Here is a 6,329-nt window from a genome sequence, read left to right on the forward strand (position 1 = left end):
TTGGGAGAGGCTCTGAGCCAGGATCCCCCAGCCAGGCTGCTCCCAGATTCCTGACCCTCAGACACTGTGAGATAATAAGTGTTTATTGTTTTAAGTCTGTGCGTCTTGGGATGATTGGTTATGCAGCAATAGATAATGAATACAATACTTTTGATTGCGTTCTCATCATCACTTTGTCGCTAGGCTTGCCACATAATCTACTCTGTCAAGTCTAGGGCTGTTTTCCGGGATCTCTCCACCTTCCCACGGCCGCTGGACTGGTTATTCTCGAGACCTGCAGCACAGTGGTCACCTTCCCCACCCTGCTGACTGGGCACACTGGTTCTGGGATCTCTTAGCCTTTCTTAGGCTTCCTTTTCCTTTTTATAAAAAATTTATTTCAAATTTATTTATTTATTTATTTTGCAGTAAGTGGGCCTCTCACTGTTGTGGCCTCTCCCGTTGCGGAGCACAGGCTCCGGACGCGCAGGCTCCGGAGGGGCACGAACCCGTGTCCCCTCCATTGGCAGGCGGACTCTCAACCACTGCACCACCAGGGAAGCCCTCAAATTTATTTTTAAATTTTTAAATTTTTAATTTTTTTATTGAAGTCTAGTTCACTTACAATGCTGTATTAGTTTCAAGCGTACAGCAAAGTGATTCCGTTGTATATATATATATGTGTATATATATATATATATATATATATATATATGTATCTAGTCTTTTTCAGATCCATTTCCCTTGTAGATTAGTATAAGATATGGAGTAGAGTTCCCTGTGCTGTACAGCACACCTCATTGCTCACCTGTTTTATACATGGTAGTGTGTATAGGTGAATCCTAAACTCCTAATTTATCTCTCCACCCCCACCCCCGCTATACCCTTTGATTACCGTAAGTTTGTTTTCTATGTCCGTGAGTCTCCTTTTGTTTTGTCAATAAGTTCATTTGTATCATTTTTTTAGATTCCACATATAAGCGATATCATACGATATTTGTCTTTCTCTGTCTGACTTATTTCACTTAATATGATCATCTCTAGGTCCATTCATGTTGCTGCAAATGGCATTATTGCATTCCTTTTTATGGCGGAGTAATATTCCATTGTATGTATATACCACATCTTCTTTATCTTACCCATTCATTTGTCGATGGACACTTAGGTTGTTTCCATGTCTTGGCTATTGTAAATAATGCTGCTATGAACATTGGGGTGCGTGTATCTTTTTGAATTAGAGTTTTCTCCAGATATATGCCCAGGAGTGGGATTGCAGGATCATATGGTAACTCTGTGTTTAGTTTTTTGAGGAACCTCCATATCGTTCTCCATAGTGACTGCACCAATTTACATTCCCACTAACATATAGGAGGGTTCCTTTTTCTCCACACCCTCTCCAGCATGTATTATTTGTAGACTTCTAAACGATGGCCATTCTGACTGCTGTGAGGTGATTAGGCTTCCGTTTCTTCCTTTTTATTCTTCTTTCCCTGAAACCCATCAACAACTAGCTCTTAGGAAGAAGTGTATGGGAGATAATTTTTTAATCCTTGTATGTCTAAACATGTTCTTACCTGCTTTCAGTCTTGATCAATAGCTGGGTCGATTACTGAATTCGAGGTAGAGTGTCGTTTTCTCTTAGAAGTTTGAAGTCATTTATTGTCCTTCTAGCATCCAATGCTGTACTTGTACCATTTTCGTTCTTGTTCCTCTGTGTCTTCCCTTGCTTTTCCCTCCTTGGAAGTTCGAGGGCTGTCAATTTGTCCCTGGTGTGGTGGAGTTTCATGATGATGTGCCTTGTTGTTTCCGTTAGGATGCTGGAAGTGAAGAAAGCCCAGCTAAAATGGCTCACAGGACATGTGGGTTTATTTTCTTGCACAAAATGAAAAAGTCCTGGGTTAAGGTGGCTCTGAGGTTGATTGACTTAGTGGCTGAATTACATCATCGGAAACCCAGGTTTTAAAAAATCTATTTGTTCTGCCAGAATGCTTTGCGTAGCTCCCTTTCATGGACAAAATATGGCAGCGGCTTATATTCCAGAGGCAGAAATTGGATCTACCTCTTTCTCTGACTCTTTAAAACTGTAGAGTATTTCCCAGAATTAATCCCATCATCGGCAGACTTTCTATCGAGACCACATGTCCAAAATTAGGTGTTATGGCCCTTCTTAAATGAATCACTAGACAAAGGAAATAAAATTAATATGGTTGTCTTCGACTAATCAAGATGCAATCCCTGAAGGTGGGTTGGTCTTTCCTGACACCATGACTTTGCAGTGGAACGTGAGGGCTTTAAATAGAATCTGAATCTTATTACAAGGGAAAATAAGGCAAGCATTATTGGTGGGCAACCAGATTGTCTGCTACAGCGGCTGTGGGTTCTTCTGTCATTTGCTGTGATGGAGACCTGGTGATCTCTCTTCTAAAAACTTGTCCAAGTCTCCTATGTGCTGTTGTCCCCTCCTGTGTCCTTTGTCCTTGTGGGTTTATGCCATTTTGTTCCTTTTGTTCATTTTGTTCAGGATCCCTGAAGGGAGAGGTGAAAAATGTGTGTTTCGTCTCTCTTCCTGTTTGGAAGCCTGCAGCCAGTGTTTCTCAAACTGTGAGCTGTAGCCTGTGAGTGAGCTATGTCCAGTATTTTAACAAATGAAACAGAGTAGAAAATACCAGATTGTGTGTATTGCACAGAGTAAGGTTAAATATTGTTTCAGTTGAGTATGTCTATGTTGTGTGTACTGGCTAGAGACGTAAAACGTGTTTCTCGTTAGAAGCTGCACACAAAATTACTTGGGAAACATTACTTTAAAGAAGTCTCTTCTGAGCAATACTATCTTGTTCAGGTTGGTTTTACAGGTATGTGAGGCTAAGAGAACATAGCAAGCCCACCCAGCTCCAATGGGCCTGAACTACTGTGGGGTATACGTTTAAGAACAGTTCACTCCCACAGAGCAGCTCAAAACCCCACAAAGTAAATGTGTTACTGTAATCATGTTATTCATTTCTGTGTTCCCAAGGAAGAAACGGCACTCCGGAAATACGCTTAAGGCCCAAGCAAGCCAGGCAGCAGGCTGGTGGGCCTGAGAGCCATGATTCTGGACACTGAACGTGGTGCTTGGCTAAGTTCTGCTCCCCTCCCCCTCCCCTGTGGTCAGGGCTGGGTCACAGCATGCGCTGAGTGTCCAGGGTAACCTCAGCAAACATCTATCAAAAGGCCGCATTCCCCAAATGTTTGGAGAGCCTCCGACCAGAAGAGATGCTAGGCTTCTGCTGAGTTACATAACGCACTAGGATCATGGTTTGCTTTCAAGGCCTATTTTCACTCAGTCTTGCCCTTTCTGGGCAGTTGTATTCAGCAAAGACCGATGGGTGTATTTCCTATGCCTACAGATTTTCAGGAAGTGAAAACAGCCTTCTGTCTGGGCAAGGTCACCATCAGCATGAAAACCTGGTACCCAGTTCCCGCCCCGGGGCTGTGGGCCCGGCCTGGAGGCCTGCGCAGTCTGGCCCCTCACGGTGGTCGTCCACCTCTTCTGCTGCCCTCCCTGTGTCCCCCTGTCATTCTTGTTACACTGTGTTTTCTGCTTCCCATTTTTCAAATTCTTGTTTTTAGAAATATCTTTGACAGAGGAAAATTATATCTATTTAAAGTGTACAATCTGATGTTTTTTGTTTTTGTTTTTTTGTTTGTTTTTTTGCGGTACGCGGGCCTCTCACTGTTGTGGCCTCTCCCACTAAGGAGCACAGGCTCTGGACGCGCAGGCTCAGCGGCTATGGCTCACGGGCCCAGCCGCTCCGCGGCATGTGGGATCTTCCCGGACCGGGGCATGAACCCGCGTCCCCTGCATCGGCAGGCGGGCTCTCAACCACTGCGCCACTAGGGAAGCCCCAATCTGATGTTTTGATATACGTAGACAGTGTGAAAAGATCGCCACAACCAAGCTAATCAACACGTCCCTCACCTTTCTGTAGTTACCACCGAGTGTGTGAGTGTGTGTGTGTGTGTGTATGTGTGTGTTTATGGTGAGATGATTTCCTTTTAGCTCCATCCTCTTTGCAGCTTCCAAGCACTCAGTACAGTCACCATGCTGTACAACAAATCTCTAGATTTCTCTCTAGAACTTACTCATCTTGCATAACTGAAACCCTTTGACCAGCACCGTTCCATGTCTCTTTCCCCTCCCCTCTTCCCCGGCAGCCACCGTTCTACTCTCTGCTTCTGTGCATTTGACTGTTGTAGATTCCAGCAACAAGTGAAATCATATAGTATTCCTCTATGTCCAGCGTACTTCACAGAGCACAGTGTCCTCCAGCCCCATCCGCGTGGCCACAAATGGTGGCATGTCCTTCCTTAAGGCTGAATCCTTACTATATAACTTTGTTTCTGATGCTTAGGTGATCAGAGAGGAATGAATCCCAGTCCTTCCTTATTCCCCGCATGAAGAGCCAATATTCTTTACTTCTCTGTATTTAAAAATTAAAACAGAAAGACCTGGAGTTCTTTTATGCATTGTCCAGCTTTTAAATTGCTGTCAGTGGAAAACTTCGTCTGAATACCGTGCCTGGCGCTGTTGGAAGTTGGAAACCCTCCCGACAGCGTGAGGTTCCCATTCAGTTCCAAGCGCGTCCTATTCTAGATGGTGAGTGTTACTTCTATAATTAGCACGTCCTCAGTTTAGAGGCCCAGCAGTCCCTTTCCCTTGGACCATTGGATTGAAGAAGGAGGGAGGGGGAGGGCCCAGAGGCCGACCCGATGGCCATGTGGGCAGAGCTGGGGATGCTCGGGGGTCCTGGCACCATCCGTCTTGCTGCGCTGCCTGCCCAGGACCTGCGCCTGGCTTTCAGTGGGCAGGATTTGAAAACAAAACATGTGAATGGTGCTCGAAAAAAAGTAATCGCTCCATAAAGAAACGCAGGCGTAGCGACAGGCTGAACCACAGCGCCGTCAGTGGGGTGACTAGCTAAGGACTCGCCTGCTGGTTCGAGGCCAGGCTGGATCTTGGGGAGGAGGGGAACTGAAAGTAGGGGTGGAGAAGGGAGTGAGAGCCTGGGCCTGTGCGCCTGCTGAGACCTCAGTGCTGGGACTTTGGTCACCTGTCACCTTCAGTTTGACACTCCCAAGCCTGTTAGGGCAGAGCCTGTCATTCGAGTCTCGCAGGCCCGTGGCATCGTGGATGGCGCTGCCCCCAAGGGCTTGTGGGAAGAAATGAATACCTGGGTTGCACAAACGCCCTAACCCCTTCCCCTGGTGACCTGGACGGAGGTGAGGCCCAGCCACGCTCCAGATTCTGCTCGTCAGTGCGCCGAGCTCCCCCCTCCGCAGGGCAGCCCGGGAATCAGAACGAGAGGTGCTGTGGGGAGAGGGACGGAGGCCGATCCTTGCTGCCGGGAGCCCTTTGCGATGCAGAGCTGCTCTGGCAGGGAGTGCCCCAGCGCCAGCTCGCGTCTGTCCCGTCGTGGAAGGATGCCTCTCTGGCAAGGCCCGGGGCTGTGAGCTGGGAGGGTGATACCCACTGCTCAGAGCCAGGCTCTGCCCTCAGAACTGGGCCACCTTATAGACCCTCAAAGATGACAGATCCCGGCTGGTGGGGTTGGATTTCGTCCTTCCTCATCAAACCCAGTCCTTCCCCCCGACACCCCCGTCTGCCAGCCTCAGGGCACTCCCTTGTCCTCTCGTTCCAGAAGGCTGAAGAGCGAAGGGACACATGGTACCTCGCGTCTCCCCACACTCCTCTCTGTTCGAGGTCTGGGCACCGAATTGGCTGATTGGCCCAGATCATCAGATGCAGGCTCATGGGGCAGGAGGTGTCGGCTTCTCTCTGGGGCCTGTGTCTTCCCGGTTTGTATTCCTGGCATGTGCTGGGACATGCAGCCTGGCTCTTCCAAGAACAGTGTCTCACGGGCACAGCTTTGGCTTGGAGGGATGTTTCTCTGTCTTCCAACCCAGCCCTCCCTCGTGTCTCTCTAACTTGTTTTTCTGCTGACAGTGGAACCCTAGTGCTTTTGCTCTTTGAGACGCCCTGCCTGTAGTTGGAAAAGGAGCCAGCGCTGAGCTATAGGTTAGCACACGCTGCCCTCTAACGGCGGCGTCTTCTGGTTTCCCGGCTCCACTGGCAGCAGCTGCCTTAGGTCTTCTTGGAGGTCCACAGCAAGATTCCTTCCAAGAAGGCTGGCTGTTTCCCTTCGCTCAGTGCAAAGAACCAGCCCCTGCTCTTGGGAGGGGGTGGGGGGGGGATGTCCAAAGTCAGGCAGCTTTGGTGTGTCTTGCTGTGAGGAAAATGGTCCAGCGTTTCCCTGCCAGATATGAAATAACTGGATTCTTCTAGCCCAGGAGTTGGACCAGCCTATCCCATG

The sequence above is a fragment of the Mesoplodon mirus genome (assembly GCF_964341445.2).
Source record: "Mesoplodon mirus genome assembly, chromosome: 12".
NCBI lineage: Eukaryota > Metazoa > Chordata > Mammalia > Artiodactyla > Ziphiidae > Mesoplodon > Mesoplodon mirus.